At 38.8% G+C, this 20,667-nt stretch overlaps 1 protein-coding gene across 2 annotated transcripts in view; it reads right to left on the bottom strand.

Moving 5' to 3' along the window:
- PTP4A3 (protein tyrosine phosphatase 4A3) overlaps positions 1-20,667 on the bottom strand; it is a 224,017-nt gene that overhangs the window by 13,721 nt on the left and 189,629 nt on the right. The gene's annotated exons all lie outside the window — the stretch shown is intronic.

The following is a 20,667-nucleotide window of genomic DNA, read 5'->3' as shown; positions in this document are numbered from 1 at the left end:
GTGCCTGTTTCCTATCTATACAAGAAAATTTGAAGCAAAAATTTTTTTGAACTGTTACTTATTTAACTTATTTAACCTTAAAGGGAGTTTTTCTGAGTCCAAGGATGTGTTTCTCTATGGCAACTGTATACTTGTCACAGAAGTTTCCCGGGTGTATTCCTGGGAAACATTGAGATCTTTTCTCCGTATTGATCTGGAAACTTATCTTACAGAAGTCGCTAGTGTTTGGGTCTACTATAGGAATATCTTTTGGTGACTATGGGCATTAATGCGCAGAATAGCGCGCGCTAATATCCTGCATGTGCTAAAAACGCTAGCGCCCCTTAGTAAAAGGAGCCCTATGTTTCCATAACCATAAAGTTCTATGACATCACAATGCAGCTGTAAAGAGCCTTAGCCAATAGGAAGAGGAGATAGTGTAGTGAATGCTGCCGATGGACAGACTGGATGGACCATTTGGCTTTTTGTTTGCCGTCCTGTTTCTATGTTTCATTTTGTCTCACATTTGTCTACCTCAAATCTAATGGAGAACAAAATTTACATGCTGAACCCCATTCTTCAGCTTCCTCACTCCGCAAAATGGACAGTGATTTAACAGCTGCTGATTGGAGACATCATTCAATGCAGTAGATGTCCAACTCCTCTGCAAAATGAGAAACAATCCTGAAGTGTCCGGTAGACTTTGGTTGAATGCCAATTAGGAACGGGAGATTCTGACATCACCCAATTCAGATCCCTTGAGCCCAAGCTGAATCGGTCCACTGAACCTTCCCAACTATGGACAACATAGTGCATAGTCAACAGCCATAGGTAGATGCTGTAGCACTAAATTGGAAACAACCACGCATCTCCATGCTTGGTGCTATGTATCATAAGGCGATACACCTCATCCACAAGAAAGTAGAAGCCAACTAAATTTCAGTTTTGGTGCTAAAAGTGGCCCAAAATCTGGATTTGGCCATGTTTGGTGTTGGCCAAAAATGGCAGTACATTTTTGGCTGAAACTAAACTGCCCCCCCCCCATCTGAAAACTGCTGTTCCTCCCATCATCCATAGGCTTTCTCCGGGCCTTCCTTGGAAGTCCTGCTCTTCGGGGCAGGAGTGATCTCTTGTCACTCCAGCTCATATTGGCTGTACAGTCAAAATGACTGCTGCGGCTTCCCATTGTAGCTTTGCAGGGCTGCCGTAAGAGGTTGTGCCAATCATTTTTAAGATCGGATCTGGTATGGGCAGGAGTAAGTGGGGTTTTCTCCTGCCCTGAACAGGTCACTAGATCACCACGGCTCCTAAGGTAGGCACGGAAAACGCCTAGAGGTGGTAGTTTTCGGTTGCAGAGTTTCAGTCAAAAATACACCTGCATTTTCAACCAAAATGAAACATTACCGAATCCATATTTCAGGCCAGTTTTGCGTGGTGGGAATTACTTTGGGTGGTTAAGAGTGTGGCAGGAGCAGCTTTTGGTGCTGGTGGTGGTGGCAAAGTATTCAGTCGGGCAGTTGGTTATCAGCCCATGTGACCCACTTTCGGTTGGGGGTGGCCTTGGCCTTGACTCCATCCATGTGGCAAATTTCAGCCACGGATTCAGTTTTGGCTGAAACCAAAATCCCAGATTTATTTTTTTCATCCTCTAACGTTAAAGTCAATTTTCAAATACCGTATTTTTTGCTCTATAAGACTCACCTGACCATAAGACACACCTACCTGTAGAGAAGAAAAAACAATAAAAAAATAAATCTGAACTAAATGGTGTACCCTGTCCCTCCACCCTGCTCTGTACCCTATCCCCCTCTGGTGTTCTAGTGGTAGGCCGGGACAGGGCAGGTCTAGTGGTAGGCAGGCAGCCCCTACCTTTGCCCGGTACCTTTTTAAATTTCTGGTCCAGCGCTGTATTGGCAGGAGCTTTCTGTGCTCCTGCCCCTCCTTTGCTGGACGGCAGCCATTCAGGGAGCAGTGCGGGCTCGCACCTGACTCTACCGCAAGAGATGAGGAGGCAGCCATCCAGCGAGGGAGGGGCAGTAGCGCGGAAAGCTCCTGCCGATACAGCGCTGGACCAGAATTTTAAAAAGGTACCGGGGGGGGGGGGAAGGGTTATATTCGCTCCATAAGACACACCTACATTTCCACCCACTTTTTTTTTTTTTTAGGAAAAAAGTGTGTCTTATGGAGCGAAAAATACGGTACCTTTTAGACATCCATGAATATCAAAGTGTCAGTTTCGCTAGAAGACTGGTGTAGATGTCTTGCCCTTTAAATATAACCGCAATTCCTACCACACTCATTCGTATTCCATAAAGAAAAGTAGGTGCCCAGTTATAGAATTACGCTCATTGTGTACTGTATAGGTTTTAAAGCACAGTAAACAAATATAGATGTGTTGTGAAAATAGTGAAAAGACACCTATGAAACGACAAGCCTTCTTCCCCCACTCTTGCAAAGAAAGGCGATGCAGCTGAACTCAACGACAAGACTGCTGACCGAATGAAGATGAATGCACATTAAGTCATCTCTTCCTTCACAGCACATTCCTATTGCCGCTTGTGGCCAAAAAAAACCCTCCACATTCCTTTGTGGGTTTCCTGGGAAAGCACCAGCACACAAAACATAACAAGGAAATGGAATTAACCCTTTGGGGCTGCCATATCGTAACCTCTCTTCACTGACGCATTTTGCCTCAGCAGTAAACAATGGAAGGTTCCGGGGCTGGGCCCCATTCAAGAGTAATAATATTTACATAAACTTTGCATTGGTCTTCGCTCAATTATATTAATAGCTCATTTGTTCTACAGTAGCAGAGCATGCTGCCTGAGAAAGCCCGTCAGCGCTTTGCAGAATTCATCAGACTCCCCTATGCTGATTGACCTAGGCAATGAGCACATTTATGTACTAGGGATGCTTAGCATAAGAATATAAGAATTGCCATGCCGGGACAGACCGAAGGTCCATCAAGCCCAGTATCCTGGTCACAACTACCTAGATAGATCCCAAGTAATAAAACAGATTTTATTATCCAAACCTTTTTTAAACCCTGCTAAGCTAACTGATTTCACCAGACAGTCTGTCTTCAGTAGAGAGTGCTTAGACATTGGAGTCCTTTTACTAAGGTGCGCTAATGGATTTAGAGCACACTAAAACTTAGCATGCACTAAATGCTAAGAAGTCCATTTTATACCTATCAGCTTCTTTAACATTTAGAACGTAATAATCATTAGAATGCGCTAAACAGAAAAAATGAAGGCAAATAAAGACCATATGGCTCTCCCTTAGAGATCCAATGTACTTGTCCCAGACTTTCTTGAATTCAGACACATTCTTCGTCTCCACCACCTCCACCGAGAGGCCGTTCCAAGAATTCATCATCATTTCCGTAAAAAAAAGTATTTCCTAAGGTTACATCTGAAGCTATCCCCTTTCGACTTCTTTTTGCGCCCTCTCACTTCAGAGTTTCCTTTCAAATGAAAGATTCGCCTCATGTTAAATATCTCTATCATGTCTCCCCTCTCCCGCCTTTCCTCCAATGTATACATATCGAGATCTTTATGCCTTATGATAAAGACCAACGATCATTTGAGCAACGTTCCTCTGGACAGACTCCATCCTGTTTACATCTTTGTGAAGGTGCGGAATTGTACACGATATTCTAACCCTCCCCCTTTTACAAAACCGTAGCACGGCTTTCGCGCCGGCTGCAGCGGTAACAGCTCCGACGCTCATAAAATTCCTATGAGCATAGGAGCTGTTACTGTGGTGGCTGACGCTACAAACTGCATTACGGTTTTATAAAAGAGGAGGGGGCTTAAATGAGGTCTCATCAGAGTCTTATACAAGGGCATCAAGACCTCCTTTTTCCTACTGGCCATTCCTCTCCCGATGCACCCAAGCATCCTTCTAACGTTCACCGTCGCTTTTTTGATAAATTTCTCCGACTCCCTTCTTGCCTTGTTGTATCTCCGATATGCCTCCGGATATACCCGGCTACTCTTGACTTGCTAATGTAACTTGAAAGTCTTTTCTGTAACATCGCTGTCTTTTTAGAGACTGTTCAGAGACTGTGTACAGTCTCTTCCTTTATAAACCGCTTTGAACTGCTGTGGTACTGCGGTATACAAAAATAAAGTTGTTATTTTTAACCTGTTTGGCCACCTTAACATCATAGTAACATAGCAGATGATGGCAGATAAAGACCCAAATGGTCCATCCAGTCTGCCCAACCTGATTCAATTAAAATTTTTTTAAATTTTTTCTTCTCAGCTATTTCTGGGCAAGAATCCAAAGCTCTACCCCGTACTGTGCTTAGGTTCCAACTGCTGAAATATCTGTTAAAACCTACTCCAGCTCATCTAAACCCTCCCAGCCATTGAAGCCCTCTCCAGCCCATCCTCCCCCAAATGGCCATATACAGACTGTGCAAATCTGCCCAGTACTGGCCTTAGTTCAATATTTAATATTATTTTCTGATTCTAGATCCTCTTTGTTCATACCATGCTTCTTTGAACTCAGTCACAGTTTTACTCTCCACCACCTCTCTCGGGAGCGCATTCCAGGCATCCACTACCCTCTCCGTAAAGTAGAATTTCCTAACATTGCCCCTGAATCTACCACCCCTCAACCTCAAATTATGTCCTCTGGTTTTACCATTTTCCTTTCTCTGAAAAAGATTTTGTTCTACGTCAATACCCTTCAAGTATTTGAACGTCTGAATCATATCTCCCCTGTCTCTCCTTTCCTCTAGGGTATACATATTCAGGGCTTCCAGTCTCTCCTCATACGTCTTCTGGCGCAAGCCTCCTATCATTTTCGTCGCCCTCCTCTGGACTGCTTCAAGTCTTCTTATGTCCTTCGCCACTTACACTAAGTAAATCATCACATACTATCACACCTCTTTCATGCACAAAAAAGTTCTTCACCCCCTAAATTGTACCATTAGCCTACTTTAATAAAAGGACTCAGTTGTCTATTAACTGTAATAAAATGCTGTGTGGAATGCAAAAGTCAAGTTCTGTGATATACTATGAAGACATCAACAAAGCAAGGAAATCTGTTTCCGACCATCAGAGAGAGGAATTTTATTGATTAACCTCAAAAGATATTCCATGCTCCCAGACTCAATGGCTGAGTAGTAACCTAACAGTTAGATCAGTAATTCTCAAACGATGGGGGCCAATCACTCTCCCTTTATCGAAGGACCTCTGACCCCGTACGAAAGCTCATGTACACTACGATCGTCTCAGCAACATCGTCTTACGGTTCCATCCGTTCGTCAGTTAGTTTATGACACAATTCGCAAAACCATTTATTCTGTAGTCGCTCCCACACTTTGGAATGCCCTCCCCATAGCGCTAAGACTGGAAACTAACTAATCGTTTCAAATCGAACCTTAAAACCTCTCTCTTCGAGGATGCTTTCGAGATTTAGATAAATGGATTAACTAGGGGCTCCTTTTACGAACGCAACATTTTAGCGTGCGCTAGCCGAAAAACTACCGCCGGCTCAAGAGGAGGCGGTAGCGGCTAGCGTGGCCGGAAAATTAACGCGCGCTATTACGCACGTTAAATCACTAACGCGGCTTTGTAAAAGGAGCCCTAAGTTTTCCCCATCTCCATATCGTTCTTCCCATTACCTTCTCAAATTTTTTTTCTTTTTTTTTACAAATTGTAACCCTCCCCCTTTATCCTCCTGTGCCATGTCTTGACAATTCAAATTTTCATTTTTGTGTCCTTTTCCCTTGTTTTTCATTATCCTTGATTTAAAAAAAAAATTGTTTTTATACTGTAAACCAAACCATAATAAAACGTGAAACTTCCTGCAGGAACTCTAGGGTTCTTCGAACGCTCTTCAGGGGTTCCTCAAGAAATTAGATTGTAGAATCTGTTTGTATGAACGTTCCTCGGTGAATGAAAAAAATATTTTAGGGGCTCTGCAATAGTAAAAAATTTGAAATACTTTAAAATTTTATTTTAACTTTGGATTGTGGCTCGGAAAATGCAATTAAAAAAGAGACAAGGGGTCCAAGTCTAATAAATGTTCAACGGCTCCCCCTTCTGCTTCTATTCCTTTCTCTCCTCTCTTCTACCTTCCAAAGTATTTAGATCAATGCTGTCTTGTTAAAATGTTTATTTTATTTTTATTTTTCCTCTAACTCTACTTTTCACTTCTCTATTACCCTCCAGGTACTTTAGTTAGATTGTGAGCCTTCGGGACAGTAAGGGAATTTTTCAAGTACCTTTCTTATTTCTAATCTTAATGTATATTTTCTGTAAACCGCTTAGAACCTAACGGATGGAGCGGTATATAAGAAATAAATTACATTACATTACATTACATTACATGGACCATTTGGCCTTCATCTGCCATCATGTTTCTAGGTTTCTATAACCATAAAGCTCTATGACATCACAATGCAGGGAAAGAGCCTTAGCCAATGGGAAGAAGATATGCAAATGTTAAGAGCCTTAGCCAATAGGGAGAGGAGGAGATAGTGGATGCTGCAGAATTCTACTGTTCAACGGCTCCCCCTTCTGCTTCTATTCCTTTCTCTCCTCTCTTCTACCTTCCAAAGTATTTAGATCAATGCTGTCTTGTTAAAATGTTTATTTTATTTTTATTTTTCCTCTAACTCTACTTTTCACTTCTCTATTACCCTCCAGGTACTTTAGTTAGATTGTGAGCCTTCGGGACAGTAAGGGAATTTTTCAAGTACCTTTCTTATTTCTAATCTTAATGTATATTTTCTGTAAACCGCTTAGAACCTAACGGATGGAGCGGTATATAAGAAATAAATTACATTACATTACATTACATTACATGGACCATTTGGCCTTCATCTGCCATCATGTTTCTAGGTTTCTATAACCATAAAGCTCTATGACATCACAATGCAGGGAAAGAGCCTTAGCCAATGGGAAGAAGATATGCAAATGTTAAGAGCCTTAGCCAATAGGGAGAGGAGGAGATAGTGGATGCTGCAGAATTCTACTGTTCAACGGCTCCCCCTTCTGCTTCTATTCCTTTCTCTCCTCTCTTCTACCTTCCAAAGTATTTAGATCAATGCTGTCTTGTTAAAATGTTTATTTTATTTTTATTTTTCCTCTAACTCTACTTTTCACTTCTCTATTACCCTCCAGGTACTTTAGTTAGATTGTGAGCCTTCGGGACAGTAAGGGAATTTTTCAAGTACCTTTCTTATTTCTAATCTTAATGTATATTTTCTGTAAACCGCTTAGAACCTAACGGATGGAGCGGTATATAAGAAATAAATTACATTACATTACATTACATTACATGGACCATTTGGCCTTCATCTGCCATCATGTTTCTAGGTTTCTATAACCATAAAGCTCTATGACATCACAATGCAGGGAAAGAGCCTTAGCCAATGGGAAGAAGATATGCAAATGTTAAGAGCCTTAGCCAATAGGGAGAGGAGGAGATAGTGGATGCTGCAGAATTCTACTGTTCAACGGCTCCCCCTTCTGCTTCTATTCCTTTCTCTCCTCTCTTCTACCTTCCAAAGTATTTAGATCAATGCTGTCTTGTTAAAATGTTTATTTTATTTTTATTTTTCCTCTAACTCTACTTTTCACTTCTCTATTACCCTCCAGGTACTTTAGTTAGATTGTGAGCCTTCGGGACAGTAAGGGAATTTTTCAAGTACCTTTCTTATTTCTAATCTTAATGTATATTTTCTGTAAACCGCTTAGAACCTAACGGATGGAGCGGTATATAAGAAATAAATTACATTACATTACATTACATTACATGGACCATTTGGCCTTCATCTGCCATCATGTTTCTAGGTTTCTATAACCATAAAGCTCTATGACATCACAATGCAGGGAAAGAGCCTTAGCCAATGGGAAGAAGATATGCAAATGTTAAGAGCCTTAGCCAATAGGGAGAGGAGGAGATAGTGGATGCTGCAGAATTCTACTGTTCAACGGCTCCCCCTTCTGCTTCTATTCCTTTCTCTCCTCTCTTCTACCTTCCAAAGTATTTAGATCAATGCTGTCTTGTTAAAATGTTTATTTTATTTTTATTTTTCCTCTAACTCTACTTTTCACTTCTCTATTACCCTCCAGGTACTTTAGTTAGATTGTGAGCCTTCGGGACAGTAAGGGAATTTTTCAAGTACCTTTCTTATTTCTAATCTTAATGTATATTTTCTGTAAACCGCTTAGAACCTAACGGATGGAGCGGTATATAAGAAATAAATTACATTACATTACATTACATTACATGGACCATTTGGCCTTCATCTGCCATCATGTTTCTAGGTTTCTATAACCATAAAGCTCTATGACATCACAATGCAGGGAAAGAGCCTTAGCCAATGGGAAGAAGATATGCAAATGTTAAGAGCCTTAGCCAATAGGGAGAGGAGGAGATAGTGGATGCTGCAGAATTCTACTGTTCAACGGCTCCCCCTTCTGCTTCTATTCCTTTCTCTCCTCTCTTCTACCTTCCAAAGTATTTAGATCAATGCTGTCTTGTTAAAATGTTTATTTTATTTTTATTTTTCCTCTAACTCTACTTTTCACTTCTCTATTACCCTCCAGGTACTTTAGTTAGATTGTGAGCCTTCGGGACAGTAAGGGAATTTTTCAAGTACCTTTCTTATTTCTAATCTTAATGTATATTTTCTGTAAACCGCTTAGAACCTAACGGATGGAGCGGTATATAAGAAATAAATTACATTACATTACATTACATTACATGGACCATTTGGCCTTCATCTGCCATCATGTTTCTAGGTTTCTATAACCATAAAGCTCTATGACATCACAATGCAGGGAAAGAGCCTTAGCCAATGGGAAGAAGATATGCAAATGTTAAGAGCCTTAGCCAATAGGGAGAGGAGGAGATAGTGGATGCTGCAGAATTCTACTGTTCAACGGCTCCCCCTTCTGCTTCTATTCCTTTCTCTCCTCTCTTCTACCTTCCAAAGTATTTAGATCAATGCTGTCTTGTTAAAATGTTTATTTTATTTTTATTTTTCCTCTAACTCTACTTTTCACTTCTCTATTACCCTCCAGGTACTTTAGTTAGATTGTGAGCCTTCGGGACAGTAAGGGAATTTTTCAAGTACCTTTCTTATTTCTAATCTTAATGTATATTTTCTGTAAACCGCTTAGAACCTAACGGATGGAGCGGTATATAAGAAATAAATTACATTACATTACATTACATTACATGGACCATTTGGCCTTCATCTGCCATCATGTTTCTAGGTTTCTATAACCATAAAGCTCTATGACATCACAATGCAGGGAAAGAGCCTTAGCCAATGGGAAGAAGATATGCAAATGTTAAGAGCCTTAGCCAATAGGGAGAGGAGGAGATAGTGGATGCTGCAGAATTCTACTGTTCAACGGCTCCCCCTTCTGCTTCTATTCCTTTCTCTCCTCTCTTCTACCTTCCAAAGTATTTAGATCAATGCTGTCTTGTTAAAATGTTTATTTTATTTTTATTTTTCCTCTAACTCTACTTTTCACTTCTCTATTACCCTCCAGGTACTTTAGTTAGATTGTGAGCCTTCGGGACAGTAAGGGAATTTTTCAAGTACCTTTCTTATTTCTAATCTTAATGTATATTTTCTGTAAACCGCTTAGAACCTAACGGATGGAGCGGTATATAAGAAATAAATTACATTACATTACATTACATTACATGGACCATTTGGCCTTCATCTGCCATCATGTTTCTAGGTTTCTATAACCATAAAGCTCTATGACATCACAATGCAGGGAAAGAGCCTTAGCCAATGGGAAGAAGATATGCAAATGTTAAGAGCCTTAGCCAATAGGGAGAGGAGGAGATAGTGGATGCTGCAGAATTCTACTGTTCAACGGCTCCCCCTTCTGCTTCTATTCCTTTCTCTCCTCTCTTCTACCTTCCAAAGTATTTAGATCAATGCTGTCTTGTTAAAATGTTTATTTTATTTTTATTTTTCCTCTAACTCTACTTTTCACTTCTCTATTACCCTCCAGGTACTTTAGTTAGATTGTGAGCCTTCGGGACAGTAAGGGAATTTTTCAAGTACCTTTCTTATTTCTAATCTTAATGTATATTTTCTGTAAACCGCTTAGAACCTAACGGATGGAGCGGTATATAAGAAATAAATTACATTACATTACATTACATTACATGGACCATTTGGCCTTCATCTGCCATCATGTTTCTAGGTTTCTATAACCATAAAGCTCTATGACATCACAATGCAGGGAAAGAGCCTTAGCCAATGGGAAGAAGATATGCAAATGTTAAGAGCCTTAGCCAATAGGGAGAGGAGGAGATAGTGGATGCTGCAGAATTCTACTGTTCAACGGCTCCCCCTTCTGCTTCTATTCCTTTCTCTCCTCTCTTCTACCTTCCAAAGTATTTAGATCAATGCTGTCTTGTTAAAATGTTTATTTTATTTTTATTTTTCCTCTAACTCTACTTTTCACTTCTCTATTACCCTCCAGGTACTTTAGTTAGATTGTGAGCCTTCGGGACAGTAAGGGAATTTTTCAAGTACCTTTCTTATTTCTAATCTTAATGTATATTTTCTGTAAACCGCTTAGAACCTAACGGATGGAGCGGTATATAAGAAATAAATTACATTACATTACATTACATTACATGGACCATTTGGCCTTCATCTGCCATCATGTTTCTAGGTTTCTATAACCATAAAGCTCTATGACATCACAATGCAGGGAAAGAGCCTTAGCCAATGGGAAGAAGATATGCAAATGTTAAGAGCCTTAGCCAATAGGGAGAGGAGGAGATAGTGGATGCTGCAGAATTCTACTGTTCAACGGCTCCCCCTTCTGCTTCTATTCCTTTCTCTCCTCTCTTCTACCTTCCAAAGTATTTAGATCAATGCTGTCTTGTTAAAATGTTTATTTTATTTTTATTTTTCCTCTAACTCTACTTTTCACTTCTCTATTACCCTCCAGGTACTTTAGTTAGATTGTGAGCCTTCGGGACAGTAAGGGAATTTTTCAAGTACCTTTCTTATTTCTAATCTTAATGTATATTTTCTGTAAACCGCTTAGAACCTAACGGATGGAGCGGTATATAAGAAATAAATTACATTACATTACATTACATTACATGGACCATTTGGCCTTCATCTGCCATCATGTTTCTAGGTTTCTATAACCATAAAGCTCTATGACATCACAATGCAGGGAAAGAGCCTTAGCCAATGGGAAGAAGATATGCAAATGTTAAGAGCCTTAGCCAATAGGGAGAGGAGGAGATAGTGGATGCTGCAGAATTCTACTGTTCAACGGCTCCCCCTTCTGCTTCTATTCCTTTCTCTCCTCTCTTCTACCTTCCAAAGTATTTAGATCAATGCTGTCTTGTTAAAATGTTTATTTTATTTTTATTTTTCCTCTAACTCTACTTTTCACTTCTCTATTACCCTCCAGGTACTTTAGTTAGATTGTGAGCCTTCGGGACAGTAAGGGAATTTTTCAAGTACCTTTCTTATTTCTAATCTTAATGTATATTTTCTGTAAACCGCTTAGAACCTAACGGATGGAGCGGTATATAAGAAATAAATTACATTACATTACATTACATTACATGGACCATTTGGCCTTCATCTGCCATCATGTTTCTAGGTTTCTATAACCATAAAGCTCTATGACATCACAATGCAGGGAAAGAGCCTTAGCCAATGGGAAGAAGATATGCAAATGTTAAGAGCCTTAGCCAATAGGGAGAGGAGGAGATAGTGGATGCTGCAGAATTCTACTGTTCAACGGCTCCCCCTTCTGCTTCTATTCCTTTCTCTCCTCTCTTCTACCTTCCAAAGTATTTAGATCAATGCTGTCTTGTTAAAATGTTTATTTTATTTTTATTTTTCCTCTAACTCTACTTTTCACTTCTCTATTACCCTCCAGGTACTTTAGTTAGATTGTGAGCCTTCGGGACAGTAAGGGAATTTTTCAAGTACCTTTCTTATTTCTAATCTTAATGTATATTTTCTGTAAACCGCTTAGAACCTAACGGATGGAGCGGTATATAAGAAATAAATTACATTACATTACATTACATTACATGGACCATTTGGCCTTCATCTGCCATCATGTTTCTAGGTTTCTATAACCATAAAGCTCTATGACATCACAATGCAGGGAAAGAGCCTTAGCCAATGGGAAGAAGATATGCAAATGTTAAGAGCCTTAGCCAATAGGGAGAGGAGGAGATAGTGGATGCTGCAGAATTCTACTGTTCAACGGCTCCCCCTTCTGCTTCTATTCCTTTCTCTCCTCTCTTCTACCTTCCAAAGTATTTAGATCAATGCTGTCTTGTTAAAATGTTTATTTTATTTTTATTTTTCCTCTAACTCTACTTTTCACTTCTCTATTACCCTCCAGGTACTTTAGTTAGATTGTGAGCCTTCGGGACAGTAAGGGAATTTTTCAAGTACCTTTCTTATTTCTAATCTTAATGTATATTTTCTGTAAACCGCTTAGAACCTAACGGATGGAGCGGTATATAAGAAATAAATTACATTACATTACATTACATTACATGGACCATTTGGCCTTCATCTGCCATCATGTTTCTAGGTTTCTATAACCATAAAGCTCTATGACATCACAATGCAGGGAAAGAGCCTTAGCCAATGGGAAGAAGATATGCAAATGTTAAGAGCCTTAGCCAATAGGGAGAGGAGGAGATAGTGGATGCTGCAGAATTCTACTGTTCAACGGCTCCCCCTTCTGCTTCTATTCCTTTCTCTCCTCTCTTCTACCTTCCAAAGTATTTAGATCAATGCTGTCTTGTTAAAATGTTTATTTTATTTTTATTTTTCCTCTAACTCTACTTTTCACTTCTCTATTACCCTCCAGGTACTTTAGTTAGATTGTGAGCCTTCGGGACAGTAAGGGAATTTTTCAAGTACCTTTCTTATTTCTAATCTTAATGTATATTTTCTGTAAACCGCTTAGAACCTAACGGATGGAGCGGTATATAAGAAATAAATTACATTACATTACATTACATTACATGGACCATTTGGCCTTCATCTGCCATCATGTTTCTAGGTTTCTATAACCATAAAGCTCTATGACATCACAATGCAGGGAAAGAGCCTTAGCCAATGGGAAGAAGATATGCAAATGTTAAGAGCCTTAGCCAATAGGGAGAGGAGGAGATAGTGGATGCTGCAGAATTCTACTGTTCAACGGCTCCCCCTTCTGCTTCTATTCCTTTCTCTCCTCTCTTCTACCTTCCAAAGTATTTAGATCAATGCTGTCTTGTTAAAATGTTTATTTTATTTTTATTTTTCCTCTAACTCTACTTTTCACTTCTCTATTACCCTCCAGGTACTTTAGTTAGATTGTGAGCCTTCGGGACAGTAAGGGAATTTTTCAAGTACCTTTCTTATTTCTAATCTTAATGTATATTTTCTGTAAACCGCTTAGAACCTAACGGATGGAGCGGTATATAAGAAATAAATTACATTACATTACATTACATTACATGGACCATTTGGCCTTCATCTGCCATCATGTTTCTAGGTTTCTATAACCATAAAGCTCTATGACATCACAATGCAGGGAAAGAGCCTTAGCCAATGGGAAGAAGATATGCAAATGTTAAGAGCCTTAGCCAATAGGGAGAGGAGGAGATAGTGGATGCTGCAGAATTCTACTGTTCAACGGCTCCCCCTTCTGCTTCTATTCCTTTCTCTCCTCTCTTCTACCTTCCAAAGTATTTAGATCAATGCTGTCTTGTTAAAATGTTTATTTTATTTTTATTTTTCCTCTAACTCTACTTTTCACTTCTCTATTACCCTCCAGGTACTTTAGTTAGATTGTGAGCCTTCGGGACAGTAAGGGAATTTTTCAAGTACCTTTCTTATTTCTAATCTTAATGTATATTTTCTGTAAACCGCTTAGAACCTAACGGATGGAGCGGTATATAAGAAATAAATTACATTACATTACATTACATTACATGGACCATTTGGCCTTCATCTGCCATCATGTTTCTAGGTTTCTATAACCATAAAGCTCTATGACATCACAATGCAGGGAAAGAGCCTTAGCCAATGGGAAGAAGATATGCAAATGTTAAGAGCCTTAGCCAATAGGGAGAGGAGGAGATAGTGGATGCTGCAGAATTCTACTGTTCAACGGCTCCCCCTTCTGCTTCTATTCCTTTCTCTCCTCTCTTCTACCTTCCAAAGTATTTAGATCAATGCTGTCTTGTTAAAATGTTTATTTTATTTTTATTTTTCCTCTAACTCTACTTTTCACTTCTCTATTACCCTCCAGGTACTTTAGTTAGATTGTGAGCCTTCGGGACAGTAAGGGAATTTTTCAAGTACCTTTCTTATTTCTAATCTTAATGTATATTTTCTGTAAACCGCTTAGAACCTAACGGATGGAGCGGTATATAAGAAATAAATTACATTACATTACATTACATTACATGGACCATTTGGCCTTCATCTGCCATCATGTTTCTAGGTTTCTATAACCATAAAGCTCTATGACATCACAATGCAGGGAAAGAGCCTTAGCCAATGGGAAGAAGATATGCAAATGTTAAGAGCCTTAGCCAATAGGGAGAGGAGGAGATAGTGGATGCTGCAGAATTCTACTGTTCAACGGCTCCCCCTTCTGCTTCTATTCCTTTCTCTCCTCTCTTCTACCTTCCAAAGTATTTAGATCAATGCTGTCTTGTTAAAATGTTTATTTTATTTTTATTTTTCCTCTAACTCTACTTTTCACTTCTCTATTACCCTCCAGGTACTTTAGTTAGATTGTGAGCCTTCGGGACAGTAAGGGAATTTTTCAAGTACCTTTCTTATTTCTAATCTTAATGTATATTTTCTGTAAACCGCTTAGAACCTAACGGATGGAGCGGTATATAAGAAATAAATTACATTACATTACATTACATTACATGGACCATTTGGCCTTCATCTGCCATCATGTTTCTAGGTTTCTATAACCATAAAGCTCTATGACATCACAATGCAGGGAAAGAGCCTTAGCCAATGGGAAGAAGATATGCAAATGTTAAGAGCCTTAGCCAATAGGGAGAGGAGGAGATAGTGGATGCTGCAGAATTCTACTGTTCAACGGCTCCCCCTTCTGCTTCTATTCCTTTCTCTCCTCTCTTCTACCTTCCAAAGTATTTAGATCAATGCTGTCTTGTTAAAATGTTTATTTTATTTTTATTTTTCCTCTAACTCTACTTTTCACTTCTCTATTACTCTCCAGGTACTTTAGTTAGATTGTGAGCCTTCGGGACAGTAAGGGAATTTTTCAAGTACCTTTCTTATTTCTAATCTTAATGTATATTTTCTGTAAACCGCTTAGAACCTAACGGATGGAGCGGTATATAAGAAATAAATTACATTACATTACATTACATTACATGGACCATTTGGCCTTCATCTGCCATCATGTTTCTAGGTTTCTATAACCATAAAGCTCTATGACATCACAATGCAGGGAAAGAGCCTTAGCCAATGGGAAGAAGATATGCAAATGTTAAGAGCCTTAGCCAATAGGGAGAGGAGGAGATAGTGGATGCTGCAGAATTCTACTGTTCAACGGCTCCCCCTTCTGCTTCTATTCCTTTCTCTCCTCTCTTCTACCTTCCAAAGTATTTAGATCAATGCTGTCTTGTTAAAATGTTTATTTTATTTTTATTTTTCCACTAACTCTACTTTTCACTTCTCTATTACCCTCCAGGTACTTTAGTTAGATTGTGAGCCTTCGGGACAGTAAGGGAATTTTTCAAGTACCTTTCTTATTTCTAATCTTAATGTATATTTTCTGTAAACCGCTTAGAACCTAACGGATGGAGCGGTATATAAGAAATAAATTACATTACATTACATTACATTACATGGACCATTTGGCCTTCATCTGCCATCATGTTTCTAGGTTTCTATAACCATAAAGCTCTATGACATCACAATGCAGGGAAAGAGCCTTAGCCAATGGGAAGAAGATATGCAAATGTTAAGAGCCTTAGCCAATAGGGAGAGGAGGAGATAGTGGATGCTGCAGAATTCTACTGTTCAACGGCTCCCCCTTCTGCTTCTATTCCTTTCTCTCCTCTCTTCTACCTTCCAAAGTATTTAGATCAATGCTGTCTTGTTAAAATGTTTATTTTATTTTTATTTTTCCTCTAACTCTACTTTTCACTTCTCTATTACCCTCCAGGTACTTTAGTTAGATTGTGAGCCTTCGGGACAGTAAGGGAATTTTTCAAGTACCTTTCTTATTTCTAATCTTAATGTATATTTTCTGTAAACCGCTTAGAACCTAACGGATGGAGCGGTATATAAGAAATAAATTACATTACATTACATTACATTACATGGACCATTTGGCCTTCATCTGCCATCATGTTTCTAGGTTTCTATAACCATAAAGCTCTATGACATCACAATGCAGGGAAAGAGCCTTAGCCAATGGGAAGAAGATATGCAAATGTTAAGAGCCTTAGCCAATAGGGAGAGGAGGAGATAGTGGATGCTGCAGAATTCTACTGTTCAACGGCTCCCCCTTCTGCTTCTATTCCTTTCTCTCCTCTCTTCTACCTTCCAAAGTATTTAGATCAATGCTGTCTTGTTAAAATGTTTATTTTATTTTTATTTTTCCTCTAACTCTACTTTTCACTTCTCTATTACCCTCCAGGTACTTTAGTTAGATTGTGAGCCTTCGGGACAGTAAGGGAATTTTTCAAGTACCTTTCTTATTTCTAATCTTAATGTATATTTTCTGTAAACCGCTTAGAACCTAACGGATGGAGCGGTATATAAGAAATAAATTACATTACATTACATTACATTACATGGACCATTTGGCCTTCATCTGCCATCATGTTTCTAGGTTTCTATAACCATAAAGCTCTATGACATCACAATGCAGGGAAAGAGCCTTAGCCAATGGGAAGAAGATATGCAAATGTTAAGAGCCTTAGCCAATAGGGAGAGGAGGAGATAGTGGATGCTGCAGAATTCTACTGTTCAACGGCTCCCCCTTCTGCTTCTATTCCTTTCTCTCCTCTCTTCTACCTTCCAAAGTATTTAGATCAATGCTGTCTTGTTAAAATGTTTATTTTATTTTTATTTTTCCTCTAACTCTACTTTTCACTTCTCTATTACCCTCCAGGTACTTTAGTTAGATTGTGAGCCTTCGGGACAGTAAGGGAATTTTTCAAGTACCTTTCTTATTTCTAATCTTAATGTATATTTTCTGTAAACCGCTTAGAACCTAACGGATGGAGCGGTATATAAGAAATAAATTACATTACATTACATTACATTACATGGACCATTTGGCCTTCATCTGCCATCATGTTTCTAGGTTTCTATAACCATAAAGCTCTATGACATCACAATGCAGGGAAAGAGCCTTAGCCAATGGGAAGAAGATATGCAAATGTTAAGAGCCTTAGCCAATAGGGAGAGGAGGAGATAGTGGATGCTGCAGAATTCTACTGTTCAACGGCTCCCCCTTCTGCTTCTATTCCTTTCTCTCCTCTCTTCTACCTTCCAAAGTATTTAGATCAATGCTGTCTTGTTAAAATGTTTATTTTATTTTTATTTTTCCTCTAACTCTACTTTTCACTTCTCTATTACCCTCCAGGTACTTTAGTTAGATTGTGAGCCTTCGGGACAGTAAGGGAATTTTTCAAGTACCTTTCTTATTTCTAATCTTAATGTATATTTTCTGTAAACCGCTTAGAACCTAACGGATGGAGCGGTATATAAGAAATAAATTACATTACATTACATTACATTACATGGACCATTTGGCCTTCATCTGCCATCATGTTTCTAGGTTTCTATAACCATAAAGCTCTATGACATCACAATGCAGGGAAAGAGCCTTAGCCAATGGGAAGAAGATATGCAAATGTTAAGAGCCTTAGCCAATAGGGAGAGGAGGAGATAGTGGATGCTGCAGAATTCTACTGTTCAACGGCTCCCCCTTCTGCTTCTATTCCTTTCTCTCCTCTCTTCTACCTTCCAAAGTATTTAGATCAATGCTGTCTTGTTAAAATGTTTATTTTATTTTTATTTTTCCTCTAACTCTACTTTTCACTTCTCTATTACCCTCCAGGTACTTTAGTTAGATTGTGAGCCTTCGGGACAGTAAGGGAATTTTTCAAGTACCTTTCTTATTTCTAATCTTAATGTATATTTTCTGTAAACCGCTTAGAACCTAACGGATGGAGCGGTATATAAGAAATAAATTACATTACATTACATTACATTACATGGACCATTTGGCCTTCATCTGCCATCATGTTTCTAGGTTTCTATAACCATAAAGCTCTATGACATCACAATGCAGGGAAAGAGCCTTAGCCAATGGGAAGAAGATATGCAAATGTTAAGAGCCTTAGCCAATAGGGAGAGGAGGAGATAGTGGATGCTGCAGAATTCTACTGTTCAACGGCTCCCCCTTCTGCTTCTATTCCTTTCTCTCCTCTCTTCTACCTTCCAAAGTATTTAGATCAATGCTGTCTTGTTAAAATGTTTATTTTATTTTTATTTTTCCTCTAACTCTACTTTTCACTTCTCTATTACCCTCCAGGTACTTTAGTTAGATTGTGAGCCTTCGGGACAGTAAGGGAATTTTTCAAGTACCTTTCTTATTTCTAATCTTAATGTATATTTTCTGTAAACCGCTTAGAACCTAACGGATGGAGCGGTATATAAGAAATAAATTACATTACATTACATTACATTACATGGACCATTTGGCCTTCATCTGCCATCATGTTTCTAGGTTTCTATAACCATAAAGCTCTATGACATCACAATGCAGGGAAAGAGCCTTAGCCAATGGGAAGAAGATATGCAAATGTTAAGAGCCTTAGCCAATAGGGAGAGGAGGAGATAGTGGATGCTGCAGAATTCTACTGTTCAACGGCTCCCCCTTCTGCTTCTATTCCTTTCTCTCCTCTCTTCTACCTTCCAAAGTATTTAGATCAATGCTGTCTTGTTAAAATGTTTATTTTATTTTTATTTTTCCTCTAACTCTACTTTTCACTTCTCTATTACCCTCCAGGTACTTTAGTTAGATTGTGAGCCTTCGGGACAGTAAGGGAATTTTTCAAGTACCTTTCTTATTTCTAATCTTAATGTATATTTTCTGTAAACCGCTTAGAACCTAACGGATGGAGCGGTATATAAGAAATAAATTACATTACATTACATTACATTACATGGACCATTTGGCCTTCATCTGCCATCATGTTTCTAGGTTTCTATAACCATAAAGCTCTATGACATCACAATGCAGGCAAAGAGCCTTAGCCAATGGGAAGAAGATATGCAAATGTTAAGAGCCTTAGCCAATAGGGAGAGGAGGAGATAGTGGATGCTGCAGAATTCTACTGTTCAACGGCTCCCCCTTCTGCTTCTATTCCTTTCTCTCCTCTCTTCTACCTTCCAAAGTATTTAGATCAATGCTGTCTTGTTAAAATGTTTATTTTATTTTTATTTTTCCTCTAACTCTACTTTTCACTTCTCTATTACCCTCCAGGTACTTTAGTTAGATTGTGAGCCTTCGGGACAGTAAGGGAATTTTTCAAGTACCTTTCTTATTTCTAATCTTAATGTATATTTTCTGTAAACCGCTTAGAACCTAACGGATGGAGCGGTATATAAGAAATAAATTACATTACATTACATTACATTACATGGACCATTTGGCCTTCATCTGCCATCATGTTTCTAGGTTTCTATAACCATAAAGCTCTATGACATCACAATGCAGGGAAAGAGCCTTAGCCAATGGGAAGAAGATATGCAAATGTTAAGAGCCTTAGCCAATAGGGAGAGGAGGAGATAGTGGATGCTGCAGAATTCTACTGTTCAACGGCTCCCCCTTCTGCTTCTATTCCTTTCTCTCCTCTCTTCTACCTTCCAAAGTATTTAGATCAATGCTGTCTTGTTAAAATGTTTATTTTATTTTTATTTTTCCTCTAACTCTACTTTTCACTTCTCTATTACCCTCCAGGTACTTTAGTTAGATTGTGAGCCTTCGGGACAGTAAGGGAATTTTTCAAGTACCTTTCTTATTTCTAATCTTAATGTATATTTTCTGTAAACCGCTTAGAACCTAACGGATGGAGCGGTATATAAGAAATAAATTACATTACATTACATTACATTACATGGACCATTTGGCCTTCATCTGCCATCATGTTTCTAGGTTTCTATAACCATAAAGCTCTATGACATCACAATGCAGGGAAAGAGCCTTAGCCAATGGGAAGAAGATATGCAAATGTTAAGAGCCTTAGCCAATAGGGAGAGGAGGAGATAGTGGATGCTGCAGAATTCTACTGTTCAACGGCTCCCCCTTCTGCTTCTATTCCTTTCTCTCCTCTCTTCTACCTTCCAAAGTATTTAGATCAATGCTGTCTTGTTAAAATGTTTATTTTATTTTTATTTTTCCTCTAACTCTACTTTTCACTTCTCTATTACCCTCCAGGTACTTTAGTTAGATTGTGAGCCTTCGGGACAGTAAGGGAATTTTTCAAGTACCTTTCTTATTTCTAATCTTAATGTATATTTTCTGTAAACCGCTTAGAACCTAACGGATGGAGCGGTATATAAGAAATAAATTACATTACATTACATGGACCATTTGGCCTTCATCTGCCATCATGTTTCTAGGTTTC

The sequence above is a fragment of the Geotrypetes seraphini genome, chromosome 2 (genome assembly GCF_902459505.1).
Source record: "Geotrypetes seraphini chromosome 2, aGeoSer1.1, whole genome shotgun sequence".
Taxonomy (NCBI): domain Eukaryota; kingdom Metazoa; phylum Chordata; class Amphibia; order Gymnophiona; family Dermophiidae; genus Geotrypetes; species Geotrypetes seraphini.
Note: the sequence above shows the minus strand (reverse complement) of the source record. Positions and strands in the feature narration are given on the sequence as shown.